Genomic DNA, 24,407 nt, shown 5'->3' with positions numbered 1-24,407 from the left:
CCATATAATCCTATAGACACTAGAGGACGGTAACAATCCCCACAGATGGTGACGCCATATAATGTCCGCACTCAATGTCGCCATCATTTCCATCTTATCCACATGTATTACCAGGAGAATAAGGAACAAGGAGGAAAGGGACAGGAAATAGCAGGACGCCATAAAGTGAGGAGAATGCCGGCCTCAGTATAGACTGACACTATGCCGGGAACTGCAGGAATTGTATATATGTAATAGCGCCATCTAGTGACCTCTAGCTATCCTAACACTATGCCGGGAACTGTAGGAATTGTGTATATATATTTTTATATATATATATATATATATATATATATATATATATATATGGAGATGAGTATAGAAAAAGCAGGCTGCACCTAAATATAATAGAAAAAAATACCAATAGATTTTATTAAACACAACCAAACAACAAAAAACATTTAAAAACCCTAAAAACCATATGCAAATCAAGCACAGAGCCAGATAAGGTTCAATGTGCAACCATGCACCCCCCCCTCCCCCGCCTTGTGGGAAATATTAATATTCAAAATGAAATAACAAATATCAGAAAAATATAATACAGATAATGTGCTAATGCAAAAGTATGTGCTACTAAGTGTTAGAAGAATATGAGAAAAATGACTACAAAATAATAAAGCAAAAGTGATAAAAATAAATCACATAACGAGAGCGGCTCGCGGGGGGATGGGAGGGGCAGAATGCCCACGCGTTCCGTCCCTAAGACTTCATCAGGGGTTAATGGCCACCGGTGCTAGTGCAGATGTTATGGGCCGCACACAGGTTGTGTAATCAGGGCATGCGCTGCGGAAACAACAAGATATCAAATACACTGACGCATGTGCCGAAGAATATTCATAGAACATGGAGTCATTCCCGCTGGTTATAGGACTATTACATGTACAGATATCCCCAACTCCGTGATAAGTTCTGTGTAAACCAGCATAAAATACAAAATAACAATGACAGAAATATTATTATTGTATGCCCACCACCCAAAGGGTTCAGCTAGTGGCAACAATGCAAAAAATAGTCATAGGTAAAAAAAAGTGAAAAAAAAACATCAAAGAGACAAAAACTAGGAAGTAGATAAAGCGTATAGAAATAAAGAATAAGCATAATAAAAAGGTTTTTATATAGATATGTATATTTATATATATATACACACACATGAATATAAATAATGTAAACATATATAAAGACACAATAAGGTGTAACAATCAACACCAAGTGAAGACCACTACCGTGTATAACACAATCCAAATGGTGAATCACATAAGTTCTCATTTCATGAGTTCTCTCTCTTTTTGGAGCTTGACATATTGCCAGAATCCATATCGCTTCCCACTGTTCCTCTTCTATATGGTTTCCTCTCTATCCATTCCTTTGGATGGTTTCTTGTTCATAACACAAATGCAATGTGTCCAGGGATGACCAACGTGAAAAGAGGTCCAACTAACACACAAAGATCCAATGATCTTAACCCTTAGACGACCCTGGACGTAGGGTTACGTCATGGAAGTCTGTCCCCAGACGACCCATGACGTAACCTTACGTCCTGGGTGTTTCTCCCGCTATGAAGCGTGCTCCGGAGCGGAGCGCGCTTCATAGCAGGTGGGGGCCGGCTGCAATCAGCAGCCGGGATCTCACCGGTAATGACACGCTGCAGCGATCGCGCTGCCGCGTGTCATTAACCCCTTAAACGCCGCGATCACGGCGCAACCGCGGCGTTTAAGTGTAAGTGACAGGGGGAGTCCCCTGTCACTTACCGATCGGGACCCCCACAGTGTGACTGCGGGGGTCCCGATCGTTGAAACGGACTGCCGGAGGTCTCTCACCTGCCTCCGTGCGGTCCGATCGGCGATCTGCTACACTGAGCCTGCACAGACAGGCTCAATGAGCAGATCGCCGATAACACTGATCAATGCTAGGCCTATGGCACAGCAATCATCAGTGTATAAATCAAACTAATGTATGTACAAGTCCCCCAAAGGGACTTCAAATGTGTAAAAAAAAAAAAAGTTCAAAACACTATTACACTACCCCAAAGCCCCTCCCCCAATAAAAGTCTAAATCACCCCCCTTTCCCATTATATAAATAAAACATATAAAAATGAATAAATAGATAAACATATAATATACCGTAGCGTGCGGAATTGTCCGATCTATTAAAATATAACAAGCGTCATTGTGACCGGTAAACGGCGTACACGAAAAGAGGGGAAAAAGTGCGCAGATTACCGATTTTATGTTACATTATATATTTTAAAAAATCAATAAAAAGTGATCAAAACGTCCGATCTTCACAAATATGGTATTAATAAAAACTAGAGATCATGGCGGAAAAAATGACACCCCATACAGCCCCATAGGTGAAAAAATAAAACTGTTATAAGTGTCACAATAGGCCCATTTTATTAATATTTAATTGCCAAAAAAAAGGATTTCATAAAAAAAAATATATATATAACATTAGAGAATCTGTGTAACCTGCATATGGTTGTGTTCAGACTGACCTATAGAATAATAGTATCATGTCGCTGTTACCATATAGTGCATTACGTAGACACAGGAACCCCCCAAACGTTACCATATTGCATTCTTATTTACGATTTCACCTATTTATATCTTTATAAATAATATATTTGGGGTTCCATCATACATAATATATTTGGGGTTCCATCATACATAATATATTTGGGGTTCCATCATACATAATATATTTGGGGTTCCATCATACATGTTATGGTAAAATGAAAGACGCCATTACACAGTACAACTATTCCTGTAACAAATAAGCCATTACAGGGCCTGTAGATAGAAAACTGAGAGTGCTGGAGCTCTTAGAAGGGGAGGAGGGAAAAACGAAAACACTAAGATCAAAATTTGCGCGGTCCACTGGGTCATTTTGGGCCTGGTCCTCAAAGGGTTAAAGAGGACCTGTCACCCCCCGTGCCGGGGTGACAGGCTCCCGACCCCCCGTTACAGCCCCCTATACTCACCTGATCCCGCCGGGTCCCGCTTCCTGATCCGGTCGGGTCACGGAGATATGAGTGCCCGAAGCCCGGCGCATGCGCTCACAGGAGAGTTTGACGCTCATAGAGAATGAATGGGGAGTCCAATGCTCCGTCATTCTCTATGGGCATCGGACTCTCCTGTGAGCGCATGCGCCGGGCTTCGGGCACTCATATCTCCGTGACCCGACCGGATCAGGAAGCGGGACCCGGCGGGATCAGGTGAGTATAGGGGGCTGTAACGGGGGTCGGGAGCCTGTCACCCCATCACGGGGGGTGACAGGTCCTCTTTAAGGCCAAAGGCCGAGGAGGCAGTTAACATAAGCGCTGCGCTATACAAATAAATGTATTATTATTATTATTGTGTGAAACACGTGCTGTGAGTATATATGTAAATTATAAAAGATAAGATCCCTTGTAGTGTCAAGAGAATCAACACTGACGCTATATATTGCTTCAAGATAGCAGCTAGATGTTAAAAGACAAGTGCCATGAAAAACTTTTTCCCAGTAATTGAAGCACATTACAAAGTTATATAACTCTGTAATGTGCTTCAATCACCTATCTGTCTCCCTTCCCTGTCTTTTCCCCCCTCCACCCCCCACCAGGAAGTGTCCTGACTCACACAGACCTGATTACTGTCCTCACCGTCACCAAGCTCTTCTCGCAGTTCCTTCTTGTGAGGATGAGTCATCAGCAGGAGGGCTGCTCTAGCTCCTGTTACACCAGCCTCCCCCTCCCCCTCCTTGTCAGGTGACTCTGCTACCTCAGCTTATCTTCTCTAGTGACATGACTCCTTCACTGAGTCCACAGCAGCAGGAGAGAGAGGGTATGAGGGGAGGGGGAGAGAGGGTATGAGGGGAGGGGGGAGAGAGGGTATGAGGGGAGGGGGAGAGAGGGTATGAGGGGAGGGGGAGAGAGGGTATGAGGGGAGGGGGGAGAGAGGGTATGAGGGGAGGGGGGAGAGAGGGGAGGGGGGAGAGAGGGTATGAGGGGAGGGGGGGGAGCTGCCTATGTGCCGGAGTCATTCAGAGGGAAGATAAGCAAGTGAGATGTGACAAGTGATGGCTTGCAGTTGTTCAGCCAATGGGAGCTGAGAAAGCTGAGTCACCTGACAAGGCAGGGGAGGGGGGAGGCTAGTGTAACAGGAGAAGGAGCTGAGAGAAGAGCTTGGTGACGGTGACGACAGTAATCAGGTCTGTGTGAGTCAGGACACTTCCTGGTGGGGGGTGGAGGGGGGAAAAGACAGGGAAGGGGGCAGATAGGTGATTGAAGCACATTACAGAGTTATATAACTTTGTAATGTGCTTCAATTACTGGGAAAAAGTTTTTCATGGCACTTGTCCTTTAAGGGGAACCCTATTTGTCTCCACAGATAGTGAAAATACTAAAATAAAGAGAGCACATATATAGCTAGATACACATGTGCTCCATCCAGCGCTTGGAGAGATATTACCGCTATAAATGGGCCTATTGGTGAGTATTGTGCATAGAAATATATCAGAGCTTGTTATCACACAGCAATGCCCGGTCTCATACCCATCAGTAGTAAGTCTACAATAACATGGCCACTACAGTGCAGTATGTATATCCGCTGTATATATATAGTCCTGAGGCAGAGATCACGCTGGATTCAGGGTGAGAGCCGGTGGCCGCTGTACTTGGTGGGTAGTCCTCCTGGGGATTTTCCTGCTAGTTCAGTGTTCGGGCCGGTAACACAGTGCACTAACACAATAGCTGCTTACTGAACTGAAATCGGGGATTACAGTCCTTCATCAGGGGTTACAGTCCTTCATCAGGGATTACAGTCCTTCATCAGGGGTTACAGTCCTTCATCAGGGGTTACAGTCCTTCATCAGGGATTACAGTTCTTCATCAGGGGTTACAGTCCTTCATCAGGGGTTACAGTCCTTCATCAGGGATTACAGTTCTTCATCAGGGATTACAGTCCTTCATCAGGGGTTACAGTGCTTCATCAGGGATTACAGTTCTTCATCAGGGGTTACAGTCCTTCATCAGGGATTACAGTCCTTCATCAGGGGTTACAGTCCTTCATCAGGGATTACAGTTCTTCATCAGGAATTACAGTCCTTCATCAGGGATTACAGTCCTTCATCAGGGGTTACAGTCCTTCATCAGGGGTTACTGCCCTTCATCAGGGGTAACAGTCCTTCATCAGGGGTAACAGTCCTTCATCAGGGATTACAGTCCTTCATTAGGGGTTACTGTCCTTCATCAGGGGTTACAGTCCTTCATCAGGGATTACAGTCCTTCATCAGGGGTTACAGTCCTTCATCAGGGGTTACAGTCCTTCATCAGGGATAACAGTGCTCCCAGGATCCTTTCTCCTTTATATGTTCAGTAAACCAGGGATTCTGGTCATTACCAAATGCTGTGCAGCTGAGCAGGATCCTCCTTCTGTCTTTACACCTTAACCCTTTGGGCCCTATTCCACAGTAACGATGATCGGCCCCATTTGGCCCGATTCGGCCGATTATCGTTCGGTGAAATAGAGAGAACGATCAGCCGATGATTGTGTCATCGGCTGATCGTTCACTTAGGGCCAAACCTAAAATCATCGTTCCCCCACCGTGCATCACTACGGTTGAATAGCAGTGCGCAGGTGGGCGACCGACGATTTGAGAAGAAGCAGCAGCATCATCATACATTACCTGGCTGCAGGGCTTCTTCTCCGCGCTGTCTTCATCCCCGGGTCCCGCGTGCTCTATCTTCTGAATGGCCGGTCAGCTGACGGAGCGCTCAGCCAATCACAGGCCGGGACCGCCGCGGCCTGTGATTGGCTGAGTGTGGCCTGTCAGCTGACCGGCCATTCAGAAGATAGAGCGTGGGGGACCCGGAGCGGAGGACAAGCCCTGCAGCCAGGTAATGTATGATGCTGCAAGGGCTGCAAGGACATCGGTAACGATGTCCCCGCAGCCCTCGTTCAACGATCATCGGGCCGTGGAATAGGCCCAGTAAATGAGCGGCGATCTAGCAGATCACCGCTCGTTTACATCGTTGATCGGGCCCTCCTCGGCCCGTGGAATAGGACCCTTTGTGTTCACCCAGTGTGTCCAGACTATGCAGAGAAGTTTCGTTACAGTGTGTCACTTTTCCACAGCAGGATCAAAGAGTGTACTTAAAGGCTATGTTCACACTACGTATATGTCCGGCCGCATATTTTTCGCGTCCGGACATATACGTGTAAAACTCTGGCCGGGGATTTATGTAAGTTGCCGTACGTAGCGATATGACAGCGGTCTTTTACTTGGAAATCTTCGGCTAGCTCCGGATACCCCACAGAACCCTTTGGATCGGCAAATCAAAGTGCAAAAATGAAGAAATCACCACTCCGTACGGGACCGCATGTTAAACTACGGGCGTAAGTTACAGCATTTCCGTCCTCAAACAATGGTCTGGTTCATTTTTTACGGCGCCGCATACGATCCGGGCGTAAGTTCTTACGTAGTGTGAACAGTGCAGCCGTAGATCGTATACTTTCCATTGTACGCAAACTACGTAAATCTCTGTCCGCTTATTCACGGAACGCGCTACGTCCGGAAACTTTACGTAGTGTGAACATAGCCAAAATCTGTATAGAGCTGAAGTTCTGTTACAGTGTATCAGTATTTTACAGCAGAGTTGAGAGTCTTAACTAAGATTCTAGATTCATATAGGGTTGGAGTTTTGTTGTACAATATAATGTTCTTACAATAGAATAATGTGTTATATGTAGATGTTTTCTCTGGATATGACATATTTATCTTATCTGAACGGTGCGGTTTATAAGAAGGCAAATAAGTTGCTATTCAGACCATTAGAGATGAGCGTGTTCAGTGCAAATATCCCTTCTGATTCTGACTTGGACATGGGCTCCACATAGTTGCCCCCCCTCCCCCCCTCCCCCCCAGTCTGGTGTCATTTATTCTATAGCGAGAAAACAAGATCCTATAAGCTGCTACTATGCATTTCCACATAGTGGCGGGATAATGGGCGTCCCTCATATTTCCTGGTAATATTATATATATATGTGTTCCTGTATTCCCACATAGTGGCGGGATAATGGGCGTCCCTCGTATTTCCTGGTAATATTATATATGTGTTCCTGTATTCCCACATAGTGGCGGGATAATGGGTGTCCCTCATATTCCTGGTAATATTATCTATATATGTGTTCCTGTATTCCCACATAGTGGCGGGATAATGGGTGTCCCTCATATTCCTGGTAATATTATATATGTGTTCCTGTATTCCCACATAGTGGCGGGATAATGGGTGTCCCTCGTATTCCTGGTAATATTATATATGTGTTCCTGTATTCCCACATAGTGGCGGGATAATGGGTGTCCCTCGTATTTCCTGGTAATATTATCTATATATGTGTTCCTGTCGCCTGTATCTTTTTCCTGTTCCTGTATTTCCACATAGTGGCGGGATAATGGGTGTCCCTCATATTCCTGGTAATATTATATATGTGTTCCTGTATTCCCACATAGTGGCGGGATAATGGGTGTCCCTCGTATTTCCTGGTAATATTATATATATATGTGTTCCTGTATTCCCACATAGTGGCGGGATAATGGGTGTCCCTCGTATTCCTGGTAATATTATCTATATATGTGTTCCTGTATTCCCACATAGTAGCGGGATAATGGGTGTCCCTCATATTCCTGGTAATATTATATATGTGTTCCTGTATTCCCACATAGTGGCGGGATAATGGGTGTCCCTCATATTCCTGGTAATATTATCTATATATGTGTTCCTGTATTCCCACATAGTGGCGGGATAATGGGTGTCCCTCGTATTTCCTGGTAATATTATATATATATGTGTTCCTGTATTCCCACATAGTGGCGGGATAATGGGTGTCCCTCGTATTTCCTGGTAATATTATATATGTGTTCCTGTATTCCCACATAGTGGCGGGATAATGGGTGTCCCTCATATTCCTGGTAATATTATCTATATATGTGTTCCTGTCGCCTGTATCTTTTTCCTGTTCCTGTATTCCCACATAGTGGCGGGATAATGGGTGTCCCTCATATTCCTGGTAATATTATATATGTGTTCCTGTATTCCCACATAGTGGCGGGATAATGGGTGTCCCTCATATTCCTGGTAATATTATATATGTGTTCCTGTATTCCCACATAGTGGCGGGATAATGGGCGTCCCTCGTATTTCCTGGTAATATTATATATGTGTTCCTGTATTCTGATGCTGAGTTGACGTTTAGTTCGGCCCACATAGAGTTTCTGACAGGGACATGTTATACAATAGATCACTCCCTTGGTCTCCCATGTAATGTGTTTTTTTATTTTTGTAGTATCTTCTCCCGACTCGATCTGTAGGACATTTTCCTGGGAACCCGCACTCTTACAGGCTCGGCATTTTTTTGCATGGAAAAAACCCAGGGGCCAAGGAGAACATCTGGTCCCCATCCACTACTGTGTGTTTGACTGTTGGGGCTACTAATGCTGCGTTTACACGGAACGATTATCGTGCAAATTCGCACGATAATCGTACGTGTAAACGCTGCGAACGATCAAACGACAAAGGAGAAATTGTTCATTTTGATCTTACAACATGTTCTAAAATCGTCGTTCGCAAAAATATTGCAGATCGTTCCGTGTAAACAGTCGTTCGCCGATTTAACCAATGTGTGAGATAGGCTTAAGCGATCGCAAAACGAAAAAAAAGAGTTACTTCGAAATTGTTAATCGTACGATCGGGCGAATTTTCAGTCTGTCTATCAAATCTAAAAAATGAACCTCCACCTTACTAAAATGTGAACTGTAGATAGAATTCAATTTTATTAATATAATTTAAAAATGTGTTCAAGTTCTCCTGACCTCCTCTCCATATAAAAACCACATCATCTATAAAACGACGCCAGAGGACCAGGTTCACATCCAGATGTTCCCATTGGCCCATGTACAAACTTGAATAACCGGGTGTGAACCTGGTCCCCATCGCGGTTCCCCATCTCTGGTTATAAAAACCCTTCATAAGAAAAATAGCTGTGTGTCCAAATAAATGTAATAGATTCTCCGATAAAATCCACTTGTTCCTGTGCATATTACCCTGAGTCTTGTAGGAAAAATTCTGAAGCTTTACGCCATGTTGGATGACTGTATAGAGTGATGTGATGTCCAGCGAACCAATTATAAAATGTTCTTCCCATGTGACGACTTTTAATAATTGTATTATATCCTTTGAGTCTTTTAGATATGATGGTAGATTCTGGACACAACCTTGCAGGAACCTATCCACATACCCTGACAGGTTAGAGGTGAGATTATTGGTCTCCCTGGTGGTGAAGCTTGTGATTGGTGTATTTTGGGTATATGGTAAAATACTGGTGTTTTTGGATTGATTCTATATTTTTTCTCTTGCTCTGATATTATTCCTTTCTCCGATCCTTAGTTGACCAGTTCAGCTCGTTCTTTGTTGTATATAGTGATGGGGTTCATATGTTTGGGGCATAGATTCCTCATGGTATTTGTTTAGATCTTGTACCACTATGCTGCCCCCTTTGCCCGTTGGTTGGATAATTATATTATTATTGGTTTGAATTATAAATTGACCTTATCTCTTTGGTGGTCCTGGTTTCAAACGTATTGAATGCCTCTGAGTGCTCATTATGACGGCAGAATTTGGATTTATTCTTCAAATTTGTTTGAATATAGGCGGTATCTACTTGACTTTTCTCATTATCTGATGTTTTAATGGGGTTTTTAAAAAAATATTTTTTCAATGAGAGGTTTCTTATAAACTTTTTAACTCCTATATATGCCTCGAATTTATGAAACTTATTTGAGTGCTTATTTGAGTAAGAATTCCTCCCTTTGCTGAGGGTGTATCCACTCAGGTTAAAAAAATGTTGGTTTTCTATCTAATTGTTTTCTTTGGGTGAGTTTCCCTCCTATCTTTCCTCTGGTTGTTCTGTTTTTTAGCGTTTTAGAAAAAAAATCCTGTTTATTTGGGTTAGTGACAGGTGGTGCTTTGCTATTTTTCTTGTCCACTTTTTTCTCCACAGTTTTTCTTCTAAACGTATTTTGTGAATATTTTTGGTCTAACTACCAAATCTTCCTCCGCCTGATCTGCGACTTCTTTATTCCCCTGTTGGAGGTTTATCAGTTCTTGCTACTTGTTTTGTGTAGGGATACAGCAGTTTTTACTACAGTTTTCCTCCATTGTTTGGAGTGGTATATGTGTATTGCTGATTGTACCAATTTGGGTATCAAATCTGTCGTTTCATGAATGTAGAATAGAGATATATCCTCCTGTGTTGATATCATATCAATGTGTATCTGGTTCCCCTGCTCGGTCCGTTCATAGATCTCCCTTCCTTTGATTGTTCCTTTCTTTATGTTGTTAGCACACATTTTAATCTCAGGCTGTTCTTTTAGAGGTTTTATTTTTTCAATGCTTACTGCTATTAAGTTACTGGTTTATATGATTTTCTTTTTTATCTTTTCTATGATAAAAATCACAGTACGCTTAGGAAACATCTAGTTCCATTCCCTCAGTGTCTCAGTGTCCCCCAAATCCACTGAAAAGGGTTTATGAACAGCTAAGCCCTTCGGTTTGGTGTCCCAAGATAGTGGGGGATAAACTACCTCCTCAGCCAACATTCGTTCAAAAAAGCTCGTAATATTGGGAACTTAGTAGCCCAAAAGTCAAAAACACACAGTAGTGGATGGAGACCAGATGTTCTCCTTGGCCCCTGGGTTTTTTTCATGCAAAAAATGCCGAGCAGCAGATGACGCGGCAGAGGGGGGCCGGCATGAGGGACGGCTGCAGCGGTTCGGCCGGCCTCCCGAAGATTACATCATTGTCACAAGATGGCGGCCGGGGATCAACACGAATCAGGTGAGTATAATGCACCACACTTCCAGGTTTAGCATGGGTGGATGGGGAACACGGGGAAGGGGGCCATTCACATACATAACAAACATTACAAAGTTGTATAACTTTGTAATGTGTGTTATTTTTTAAATAATTGCTTAGCACCGCACTACCCCTTTAAGATGAAAGACAGAAGGAGGATCCTGCTCAGCTGCACAGCATTTGGTAATTAACAGAATCCCTGATGAAGGACTCTAATCCCTGATGAAGGACTGTAACCCCTGATGAAGGACTCTAATCCCTGATGAAGGACTGCAACCCCTGATGAAGAACTGTAACCCCTGATGAAGGACTGTAATCCCTGATGAAGGACAGTAACCCCTGATGAAGGACTGTAACCCCTGATGAAGAACTGTAATCCCTGATGAAGGACTGTAATCCCTGATGAAGGACTGTAACCCCTGATGAAGAACTGTAATCCCTGATGAAGGACTGTAATCCCTGATGAAGGACTGTAACCCCTGATGAAGGACTGTAATCCCTGATGAAGGACAGTAACCCCTGATGAAGGACTGTAACCCCTGATGAAGGACTGTAATCCCTGATGAAGAACTGTAATCCCTGATGGACTGTAACCCCTGATGAAGGACTGCAACCCCTGATGAAGGACTGTAACCCCCGATGAAGGACTGTAACCCCTGATGAAGGACTGTAACCCCTGATGAAGGACTGCAACCCCTGATGAAGGACTGTAACCCCCGATGAAGGACTGTAACCCCCGATGAAGGACTGTAACCCCTGATGAAGGACTGTAACCCCTTGTGAAGGACTGTAATCCCTGATGAAGAACTGTAATCTCTCATGAAGAACTGTAACCCCTGATGAAGGACTGTAACCCCTGATGAAGGACTGTAACCCCTGATGAAGGACTGTAATCCCCGATTTCAGTTCAGTAAGCAGCTATTGTGTTAGTGCACTGTGTTACCGGCCCGAACACTGAACTAGCAGGAAAATCCCCAGGAGGACTGTCCACCAAGTACAGCGGCCACCGGCTCTCACCCTGAATCCAGCGTGATCTCTGCCTCAGGACTATATATATACAGCGGATATACATACTGCACTGTAGTGGCCATGTTATTATAGACTTACTACTGATGGGTATGAGACCGGGCATTGCTGTGTGATAACAAGCTCTGATATATTTCTATGCACAATACTCACCGATAGGCCCATTTATAGCGGTAATATCTCTCCAAGCGCTGGATGGAGCACATGTGTATCTAGCTATATAGTTTAGTATATGTAAATTATGATGAATAAGAGATGCAATATAAAGCATGTAAAAGTGGGCGAACATGTATATTGTAACAAAATGTGCAAAGTAAAATAAGAAAAGGGAAGAAGTGAAAAAATAATTATTAATGAAACCAAAATAAGATATAGGTGATAAAATTAGGTGTGTGATAAAGATAATGTGACATGAATAAACGTGTAATAAACACAGGGCCGTTTCTAGCTAATTTGAACTACAGGGCGAACCTTGCTAAAAGCGCCCCCCCTCCCCCCCCCCATTAAGTGATGTTGGGGGGGGGGGGGGTTACTAGGGAGAAGCAGTGTGGGTATTATGGCATGTAGAAGTGTTATTCAACCCTTTTCAGATGGGGTAAAAAAAAAAGTAATTCAGTAACTCACAGGTGACGTTGTCTTCTGAGGCGTCAATTTCCTTTTCCTCTCCTTCTGGCCCGGACCACCATGATGATTTCTTGCAGCTACAATTCGTCTCTTCTGAACCTGCCAGACAAACATCTTAGGCTCCGCACTTTTACAACTTCCACTTTTTTGTGTCATGTGCATTAAAGTCAGTAGGGATGTGGGTTGCTCCTATTACTATATGGGGGCACTGCTGTGCCCCCATATAGTAATAATGCCTCCAGCTGTACCACTGTGCTACCCACATAGTAATGATCCCCCCTGTGCTCTGCCCCATACCAATAATCCCCCCTATGCTGTCCCCATAGCAATAATCCCCCCTATGCTGTCCCCATAGCAATAATCCCCCCTATGCTGACCCCATATCAATAATCCCCCCTATGATGACCCCATATCAATAATCCCCCCTATGATGACCCTATATCAATAATCCCCCTGCGCTCTATCCCCACATTAATAATCCCCCCGTGCTCTTTCCCCATATAAATAATCCCCCCTGTGCTGCCCCATATAGTAATAATCCCCCCTGTGCTGCCCCCATATTAATAATCCCCCCTCTGCTGCCGCCATACTAATAATCCACCTGTGGTCTCCCCCCCCCCCATAGTAATAACCCCCCCCCTGTGCTCCACACCATATCAATATTCCCTCCCTGTGCCCCCCCAAATATTAATAATCCACCTGTTGTCTGCCCCCCATAGTAATAAACCCCCTTATGCTGTCCCCATAGTAAAAATTCCAACCCCCCCCCCATGCTCTGCACCATGGTAATAATCACCCCCTGTGCTGCCCCCATAATAACAATCCCCACAGTGCTCTGCCCCCCCCCATTGCCTAACACACACACAAAAAAAAATAAAATAAAATTATACTCACCTTAAAACATCCAGAGAGTCCCTCTCTCCTCTTCCAGCCTGCGAGGAGCAGGTCGCCGCCGTACACATTTTCTCCCTCCAGCAGGCACGGTGATATGATGCCACTGTGCCTGCTAGAGGGAGAAGATGTGTGAGGGGGCGGCAGCGGCGACCTGACAGGTGATCGGCGCTCAGTTGGATCGCTGTCCGGGGGAGCTGTGGGCGTTCAGCTGGTCGGGCGGCCGGTCGTCAGGACAGGTGAGGAGGCTGCCAGGCTCATGGTCCGGGGGGGAGGGGGGATGGGGCTGTGGGCGTTCTGCTGGTCGGGACAGGTGAGGGGGCGGGCGGCTGGGGGGCCGGGGGGGCGCACACAGCAAAGTGAGGTCCGGGGGATGCCACCAGCGCCCCCAAGCTGTCGGCGCCCCGTGCGCTAACCCGGCCCGCCCGCCTATAGAAACGGCCATGAATAAACACAATGTGCAAAAATACTGCAAACAAGACAAAAACCAAGACGGTAATGAGCTGAAATCTAGATGTCGGACCGTCCGTATCAATAAAACCATTATATAATCTGCCAGTTATATCCCAAATATAACACATATGTCCACGCTAAAGAAATATCGCGCTTTCTCAAAACTCGGCCCAATCAGGAAGAGGCCAAAAACTTGTGACTGAACCGGGCAGCGAGGTGGATAATGTACAATAAGTCTTTGCCCCTGTACTATATTTATTATTGCACTCCTGTGATAGCTCCGACCTCATCAGGACGCGGCTGCAGTACACGGCCGGGCACCCACTGCAACGGCCAACACTGGACACAATGGTGGCTGCATCCCTGAGATGCTGCAGTCACTCTGATCATCGGCCATCGATAGGTGTCTACACCCATTACAGCCCTTCAGGCCATTTGTCACTGTATAGTGTGTGTGTGTGTATATATATATATATATATATATATATATATATATACAGTAGTGGATTATAATAGGGGCGTTCTGGGCGGCAGCCAGGGGCCCTGAGCTCCTGGGAGGCCCACGACCACCCAAAAAGACTTATACTTTCAGTGGTGTACTGTCTCCTGGCTACACTTCTGCCATGATTTGCAAAAAATCACTGTTTTTTTATGGCAATTTTGCACAAATCAGGACATCATGACATTATCTGTCCTGTACTATGAACGCCAGGCTAGTGCTGCCATAGTTACAGTGGGGTGGGGGGCCCAGGCTAGTGCTGCCATAGTTACAGTGGGGTGGGGGGGCCCAGGCTTGGTGAACAGCCCGGGGCCTATGGTAAAGTTAATCCGCCCCTGTATATATATATTAGTAGTAAAATTATAGAATCAGGGATTTGATCAAATCCAGAGAACTGATTACATGGCCGCGCCGTTTCACCATTTCCCTGAAGAAAGTCACAGATTTGATCAAATCCCCGACCCCTTTCAGGGAAATGATGGAATGAGTAACCTATTGTAGTATACCAGAGCATGGTTCCTGTGGCTGGGCTGAGGATGGCACCTGTCAACAAGTGTTATTATATATTTTTAGGAGTTAACATGTTTTATGTGCAACTGTTCTGTGTATTTCTCTGTACCAGTAACTGGCAGGCAGAGATGGGTTACATGCTTTACACTGCACACAACACACTACAGCGACATCTACTGACCGTAGTGGGAACTGCTCTAGGTAGTGTGGTAAGCTTAGGAAGTTGCTGGAAGGGGGTGTGGTTATGCAGATAGGCCCCCTATATAAGGCTGGCTGTTGCAGTGTTTAGCTGAGACAAGTTGAGACAAGTGAGACAAGCTGAGACAGGAGACAAGAGACCAGTGAGACAAGTGACCAGCTGTAGAGGGAATAACATCACCTCAGGAGATCACCACAGAGAGAGAAGCTGCTGAGGGGAACAAGGAGAAAGATCTTACACAGAGCAGCAAGAGAACAAACAGCTGGAGGTGAGAGAAAGAGAGACCCTGAGAGACAGTTTGTCAGGTGCCCCCTCAGGAAAGGGGCAGCACATATACAGTCAGTGGGAATCCTAAAGACAGACACCCAGTGGAGAGACTTGGCTGTAGGAGGGGGCCGAGTTAACTTAGCCTCGGCACCCATCTTCCTGACATTCGGGGGGTAGGATTGACTAGGACCCCTGGATCCTCTGGGAACCGAAAGTTGTGGCCTAAGGCCCGGCCCAGTAACTTTGCAGGAAGCTCCCTGGCAGACAGGGAGGGGAAAAGCAGACTCAAGCGCCATTGGGAGAAGTCCACAGGATCACCGTGCTCACCAGCGTCCCACACGTACTGGCAGACCAGGACCTAAGGCAGGTCGTCTCTCTTCACACCACCAGGCTCTCATAAGCACAGTAGCTCAGTCAAAGCCGCCAGTAGTCACCGTTGTGTACCAAAGGACTGTATAACACCTGCAAGTCTTACAGTAAAGGAGTTGTTGTTACACTGCCTTCCTCCTTGTCTCCCTGTTGTCTGGTCCACCTGCACCACACCACCATCAAGGGCCATATTACCAGGCAGCAGTATTTTGGGGTTGGCCCCGGGGGAACTACAGGTCCACACCACCGACCACCTTACACACGGGTGCAGCCCCCCTACAGAAACCGCTGCAGCAGCCACAGAAGAGAGAGAGATACCAGGGAAGCGCCAGAGAGTCCCCCTGTACCTGCAGAAGCCCTCGTGCCCACCTGTGACCGTGACAAGTTCCAGCCATCCTGCAGGTATAGCACACTCTCCCCCTGCAGCCCTCAGTGCATCCCCTCACAGAGGAGCTCAGCGTCACGCTCAGGAGAGACTACCATCACCATCATCCTCTCCTCATTCCCCTCACTCTCTTCCCATTACCCCGGCTCGCTGCATAGTTCTCTTTTGGCGTCACGAACAGGATAGGCTGTGTGCCTGTCACAAAGTACCAACACCTCAGCTGTGAGCAAACTGCCCTCAAGTGTGTGCTAACCGCAAAAGAGGGGGAACCCTGTATCCACAGAGACTTTAACTGTATGCTGCTTGTGAGAAAAGACTGCTAAAGTGTTTCTGCTACTGTTTTACTGAACTGTTTCGCCTGAGAGAAACTTTGTTTAAAAGAGGGGGAAGATGGAACCCATATCCCTGTGTGTGGATTTGCAGATGTTCAGCATGGACCTTGCTTTATTGAAAGAGACTTTACAAGCCACCATGTTTGTTTCACTGTGCCACCTTTACTGTGCTCTCAGAGACTTTGCCACTATCCTAAAGAAGAAGGATTTGTTTGCTGCGTCACAGTCGCAGTGCACCGTCCCTCAAGGGGTTAACTACAGCTCCGCTGAAGCGCGGGAAAGTGTAAGTCTCGCCTTACCTCAGAGCAGCTACGCAGCACCACAACAGCAACGGTCGCCCGCCAAGTCTCCTAGAGGTCTGCACAGACAGCGCTTCCGGAGTCCACTGTGTGTCGCCATCTTGGGTGAGTCCCAGCCTCATAGGAAAAAGAGCGCCTCCTTCCCACACAGGAAGTGGGCGGAGCCTGGACCGCCCGGAAGAGGAGGGGGTTCAGTAGCGAGCAGCATGGCGAGCGAGCAGCAACCCGAGACCGGAGTTCCCGCATCCGCCATGTCCGCCAACCCGGACGGCATGCCTGAGCCGCAGCCTGCCCCTCACTCCTCGGAGCAGGTCTGCATTAGTATGCCTCCGGATGCAGCGCTCGAGACAACAGACCCAGATGAGGCAGGGGCGCTAGAGGCTCCACCGCGCCAAGTTCCTGTCATACCCTGGGAGGAAGGGGCAGCGATACAACCCCGTTTGATGGACGGCCGGCCACCGAGCCCGGAGGAATCCGTGATCCCCAAATGGTGCTTTGGGGACGAAGACTGCCTGCAGCAGATCCTCACAGAGATCCGGGAAGTCAACACAGTCCAGGGGACCCAGCCCCGACAGCGGCCAAGCACCGACACCGACCAAAAGTATCGGCAGTTTTACCAGGAGAGGGTGGACCGAGAGCGGGAGATCCGCCAGAGGCTGAAGGAGCCCAATGAGAAGGACGCACACCCCTTACGGCTGCAAGGGACTGTCCGTGAGTTCAGCCGGGAACGGGGGTATGGGTTTATTGAGGACAACCACGGGCCCAAATGGTATTTTGTAAACCGGGCTTCGGTGAAACGCCCTGACCTGCCGGAACACTTGCACTCCCTGTTCCCAGGAGAACAGGTGGAGTTTACCCCCATGCTGGGACCCCGAGGGTGGTGGGCAGCGGGTGTCACCAGGGTACCGCCCCCACCTTATAGCGGCCTAGATGAGGACTGGTCAGAAGACCCCCTTAGACCCTCCGTAGCCCTCCGAGAGACCCCAGAGGGCCTACGCCTGTTGCCGCTACCGCCCCCAGACACTGATGGGAGTGCTCCCAGCTCCAAAATGGCTGAACCAGCGCCTTCTCCCCCTTCAGCCCCAGCAGTAGCTGCAGAAGCGGCTCCGCCTGCCCCGGTCCCTACTGTCCCAGCTCCAGCGGTACCCACCGTCACCTTAGAGGTACCACCTACGCAAGTAGAGGCCACCCTGGTGGTTGCAAAGCCTGTGACCACCGCAACCTGGTCCACAAGCCCTCCGGGTGTCCGGGACGTCGCCACCACCACCATTGTGGAGGCGAATGCCACCTGGCATATGCACTTAGCGCCAGGAGTGAAGGTGCTCAGTGGTCCTAGCACATCCACAGGAGAGGAGAAAGCAGTGTCTGCAGGGGTCTCGGCCGAGTCCTCCATCCCCACACCATCAGGAGTAGCAGCAGCACAGCTACCAGCGTTTCCGCCACTCCCACCAGGTGAAGAGCGACCACCCTTATCCAGCGCTAAGGGCAGAGCCGCCATCTTGGCTCTCTACAAGATGCAGCAGCGCTGAGTTTGTCTGAGGTACTTTTACCCACTGTTGGCAGGAATGCCCTAGTTACCCCAGGAACTACTACAAGTTAACTGTTTATTGCAACGTTTAAGTGCTATGTGCCTGGCATCTGCCATGATCCAAAGTATACTTTTATAAAGTTTTATGTGTGCTGCAACGTTTTCTTATCTAAGTAAAAGTGCCTGGTTCTTAAACCATGTAATGTGGTCATTCCAAAGTATTGCATTTAAAGTGCTCTTGTTTTGGGGGGGTTATGTTTTTGTTGGGGTTTAGTGTGTTAAAAAGACACACATATGCCATGGACTGCCCACTCCAGTGTTCCACTTTAACTCAGACACTCTAATGGACGCTACCCAGGTCATGTGCCAAAGAGTTTGTTTGCACTACTACACTGTTATTGCAGCCATGTGTATTGCTTGTCTAAAGAACCACTCTAATATGGACGCTGTGCTAAGTGCCAATAGAGAGGCTTTAAGAGTTCCCTGTTGGGCAGGAGCCCACTATGTTTACAAAATTGTTTGCACTATATTTGCCTATGTGCCTAACCAAACTTTTACACTTTTATACAGGTATGGTGCCTTTTATTTGTGTTTCCAGCTTTCATCCTCGCCCCAGCCCGTCGCCGAGGCCGGCTTATTTTTAGAGGGGGAATTATGTAGTATACCAGAGCATGGTTCCTGTGGCTGGGCTGAGGATGGCACCTGTCAACAAGTGTTATTATATATTTTTAGGAGTTAACATGTTTTATGTGCAACTATTCTGTGTATTTCTCTGTACCAGTAACTGGCAGGCAGAGAATGGGTTACATGCTTTACACTGCACACAACACACTACAGCGACATTTACTGACCGTAGTGGGAACTGCTCTAGGTAGTGTGGTAAGCTTAGGAAGTTGCTGGAAGGGGGTGTGGTTATGCAGATAGGCCCCCTATATAAGGCTGGCTGTTGCAGAGCTTAGCTGAGACAGGAGACAAGAGACCAGTGAGACAAGTGACCAGCTGTAGAGGGAATAACATCACCTCAGGAGATCACCACAGAGAGAGAAGCTGCTGAGGGGAACAAGGAGAAAGATCTTACACAGAGCAGCAAGAGAACAAACAGCTGGAGGTGAGAGAAAGAGAGACCCTGAGAGACAGTTTGTCAGGTGCCCCCTCAGGAAAGGGCCAGCACATATACAGTCAGTGGGAATCCTAAAGACAGACACCCAGTGGAGAGACTTGGCTGTAGGAGGGAGCCGAGTTAACTTAGCCTCGGCACCCATCTTCCTGACATTCGGGGGGTAGGATTGACTAGGACCCCTGGATCCTCTGGGAACCGAAAGTTGTGGCCTAAGGCCCGGCCCAGTAACTTTGCAGGAAGCTCCCTGGCAGACAGGGAGGGGAAAAGCAGACTCAAGCGCCATTGGGAGAAGTCCACAGGATCACCGTGCTCACCAGCGTCCCACACGTACTGGCAGACCAGGACCTAAGGCAGGTCGTCTCTCTACACACCACCAGGCTCTCACAAGCACAGTAGCTCAGTCAAAGCCGCCAGTATTCATCACTGTATGCTAAAGGACTGTATAACACCTGCAAGTCTTACAGTAAAGGAGTTGTTGTTACACTGCCTCCCTCCTTGTCTCCCTGTTGCCTGGTCCACCTGCACCACACCACCATCAAGGGCCATATTACCAGGCAGCAGTATTTTGGGGTTGGCCCCGGGGGAACTACAGGTCCACACCACCGACCACCTTACACACGGGTGCAGCCCCCCTACAGAAACCGCTGCAGCAGCCACAGAAGAGAGAGAGATACCAGGGAAGCGCCAGAGAGTCCCCCTGTACCTGCAGAAGCCCTCGTGCCCACCTGTGACCGTGACAAGTTCCAGCCATCCTGCAGGTATAGCACACTCTCCCCCTGCAGCCCTCGGTGCATCCCCTCACAGAGGAGCTCAGCGCCACACTACCAGGAGAGACAACTACCACCATCATCCTCTCCTCATTCCCCTCACTCTCTTCCCATTACCCCGGCTCGCTGCACTATTTAAGTCTGTTACTCACCCCCGGCCAGGCACAGCAGCGGTGGGGGGGGAAAGGAGGCCCAAGATGGCGGTGGCCTCTCGGCAGGCACAGTGGCGGGGGTGGACATGGAGCAGGAGCAGAGCGGACAGGCTGGGGTGCAGGAGGCAGGACGAGGAGCAGAGCGGACAGGCTGGGGTGCAGGAGGCAGGACGGGGAGCAGAGCGGACAGGCTGGGGTGCAGGAGGCAGGACGGGGAGCAGAGCGGACAGGCTGGGGTGCAGGAGGCAGTACGAGGAGCAGAGCGGACAGGCTGGGGTGCAGGAGGCAGGACGGGGAGCAGAGCGGACAGGCTGGGGTGCAGGAGGCAGGACGAGGAGCAGAGCGGACAGGCTGGGGTGCAGGAGGCAGGACGAGGAGCAGAGCGGACAGGCTGGGGTGCAGGAGGCAGTACGAGGAGCAGAGCGGACAGGCTGGGGTGCAGGAGGCAGGACGAGGAGCAGAGCGGACAGGCTGGGGTGCAGGAGGCAGGACGAGGAGCAGAGCGGACAGGCTGGGGTGCAGGAGGCAGGACGGGGAGCAGAGCGGACAGGCTGGGGTGCAGGAGGCAGGACGGGGAGCAGAGCAGGCAGGCTGGGGTGCAGGAGGCATGTTGCAGGGGAAATGAGCGGATGGGGATCAGAGAGGAGGCGCATGGGGAGCAGAGCGGGCAGGTTGGGGGAGCATGAGGCATGTTGCAGGGGAAATGAGCGGACGGGGAGCAGAGCGACACACCTCCCTGCAGGCATGTGGCAGCGCGGCGGATGGGGAGCAGAGCAGACAGGGCGGGGGAAGCAGGAGGAATGTTGCAGGGGAAATAAGTGGACAGGGAGCAGAGAGGCAGATGCGGACAGGGAGCAGAGAGGCGGATGCGGACGTGGGAGCAGAGTGGACAGGCCGGGGGGAACAGGAGACGATACAGTAAGCAACTTGTATGTTGCAGGGGAAATGATAGAATCCATTCCATCATTTCCATGAAAGGGTTCGGTCATTTCATCATTTCCCGAGATTTGATCAAATCCCTGATTCTATCATCACTGCAACATGTATATTCGTTTCAATGGAAGGTTATGCCAGCTGGAGGTACAACCGTGCAGGAAGATCCGGGACTCTTGGTGGCGCTGACGGCATCAGATAAACATCACTCCTTCAATGATGGGAGTAGTAGTACTTGATGCGAATCTGATGAAGAGGCTGTGCTTTGAAATGCTTAATTCCTGCAAAAAAACTTTAATTTTACATCAACTACTACTACTCCCATCATTGAAGGAGTGATGTTTATCTGATGCCGTCAGCGCCACCAAGAGTCCCGGATCTTCCTGCACGGTTGTACCTCCAGCTGGCATAACCTTCCGTTGATTCTCCACCGGGATCTCCCGGCACGCGGACTGGCTGCAAGAGGCTCATCTGATTATGCGATCGGCGGTGTCCGGCTTCTAGCACGACCACCCCAGGTGAGCGGCTCCAAAGCCACCATTTCTATTTGAATGTCCAGTTTGCAGTAACACACTATGTGCACCCCCGGTGTTTTTTAATCTCTCCAGTTTCATGTATATCCGTTTGATGTACTCAGCATTGGCCATCATTGTGAACCCGAAAACCAATCTGCCATGCGCGTGCCTATTTGGAGGTCCAGGCGACCCTAGGCTCGGGGTATGTGGCTGAGACTGCGCCTGTAGTCATGTTTGTGTGTGAATAATATGTTTCTGCATTTGTCTAAGCTCTGTCTGAACATCGTCCTTCTCCTTCTGCTCGGCTGATTGATTTATCTGCCACACCTGTCTCTTCCCTGCTGAGCTCCTTTTGGCCACTTCACCATTAACCTCTGTTTTGCCTCGATGATTGACATCTTCTCTTTCCACGCACTCTTGCTGGATTCTGGACCGCTGTTCCAACCAGGTTCTGAAACGGACCTCAGTATACGTCCTCAGTCTGTTAACCTTTGCCATCTATTTGTCTTCTTTCTGAAGCATTGTAGTGTATCGTGTTTTCTGTCTGCTATTCCTGGTTTTCCAACCTCGGCTTATCCTGACCTCGGCTTATCCTCTCCTTGCCTTATCCTGACCTCGGCTTATCCTGACTACGCCTTATCCTGACCTTGGCTTATCCTGACCTGAGCTTATCCTATCCTCACCTTATCCTGACCTCAGCTTATCCTGTCCCTGCCTTATCCTGACTACGCCTTATCCTGACCTCGGCTTATCCTGACCTTGGCCTATCCTGACCTTGGCTTATCCTGACCTGAGCTTATCCTATCCTCACCTTATCCTGACCTCAGCTTATCCTGTCCCTGCCTTATCCTGACCCCACCTTATCCTGACCTCGGCTCTTTTACCGGACTATCCTCTTGGATCCTGATTTTTTACCTTGTGCCTGTTTGGTTTTGACCCCTGACACTGTCTGTGTCCTCCTCGACTTCTTCTCAGGGTATACCCTTCCTATGTTTGTGACACTATCTATTATTTGTACAGCAATAGTGTTGAGTGAACTTGCCGAAAGTTTGGGTTTGGCAACATTTGCCTGAACCTGAACGCTCAGCATTTGACTCCTGGAGGCCGGTGAAGTTAGATGCCGCCCTAGAGAGTCCTGTAAATATGGATACAGCCATAAGCCATAGGTTGTATCCATGTTTTTCTGGCAGCCCAATGGCGGCATCCAACTTCTTCAGACCCCAACTTTTTGCTCAATTCTGTTGCTGTAGAAAGAATAGACTGGTTGTCAGGCTAACACTGATGGCTATGCAGAGTATACAAAGCAATATATAAGCAATGAGACATAATAATAAGGTCTATAATATAACCTATTATAATAAATGAATGAAAAATCTACAATTAGATTTTAATTAAAAAATGTTTTATTGTTTCAGAGTTCTATTGTACGCGATTCTAAGAAGCCATTGTTACATTATTTACCCCCCCCCCCCCAATAATGAAGGTTAGTCAAAAAGTGTATAAACCCCAAACTGATCCTCATAGACAATACGATTCATCCCACTAACAATTGTCCAGTTACATCAATGGGAAGTTACAGCACTGCCTGAAAGCGTCGTCCTCACAAATCCCCTGCTTATGCTGAAACAGGAAGCTGTTCACGTCCGGTATCATGCTGAAACGTCCGCAGGATGTCGGCTTTAGGGGTCACACTGTTTGGGGAGTGGAGTAAATAAAGAAAAATCCTTAAAAATAAGACGGACCTCATTGAAGTCAATGGGATTTCTCGGGATACAATGTCTATTGTACAATGCAGCAAAGGGGCAGAGGCCCCAAATACACACGTGCACCCGGCCTCAGGATGGAGTTGTGGTTTTTTGTTTTTTAATGGGGCTTCCAACATGGCTGAGTGTCTGAGCCATTTGCTAAGTTTCAATGAGAATTAATTCTGGAAACACAAACCGTCTTTTCTTACCTCCATCCTCAGCAACGTTCTTGGTAAATCTTCTAGAGCGAAGCGGCTTTGTCAGGGTTCATACGAATCAGAACGATCGGCTTCTGAATCCCGCTGTCTGGCTGCACATTCCCATCTGGCGCATTCGGGGAGGGAGGGGGGGGGGGGGGCGATGGCGGAAGTTATTCAGCAGGATGAAAACCAACAAAAAAAAAATCCTGCCCCCTGTATGTTTTTATTAGCTCGAATCCTGCTAAATAAATGGCCCCCACTGAAGTCAATGGCATCCCCGGCCATTAGTAATTGTCTGATGGGACCGTCCAGCTATGTTCTGTGCCTCATGGAATCTCCAATGAAAGCTCAGAACTCCCTACCCTCGGGGTAACCGGTAACGGATGTCTCCCTAACCTCGGGGTGACCGGTAACAGATGTCTACCTAACCTCGGGGTGACAGGTAACGGATGTCTCCCTAACCTCGGGGTGACCAGTAACTGACGTCTCCCTAACCTCGTGGTGACCGGTAACGGATGTCTCCATAACCTCGGGGTGACAGGTAACGGATGTCTCCCTAACCTCGGGGTGACCAGTAACTGACGTCTCCCTAACCTCGGGGTGACCGGTAACGGATGTCTCCATAAACTCGGGGTGACCGGTAACGGATGTCTCCCTAACCTTGG

Source organism: Dendropsophus ebraccatus, chromosome 5, assembly GCF_027789765.1.
Source record: "Dendropsophus ebraccatus isolate aDenEbr1 chromosome 5, aDenEbr1.pat, whole genome shotgun sequence".
In the NCBI taxonomy this organism is placed as follows: Eukaryota; Metazoa; Chordata; class Amphibia; order Anura; family Hylidae; genus Dendropsophus; species Dendropsophus ebraccatus.
This window is presented reverse-complemented; position numbering follows the sequence as displayed.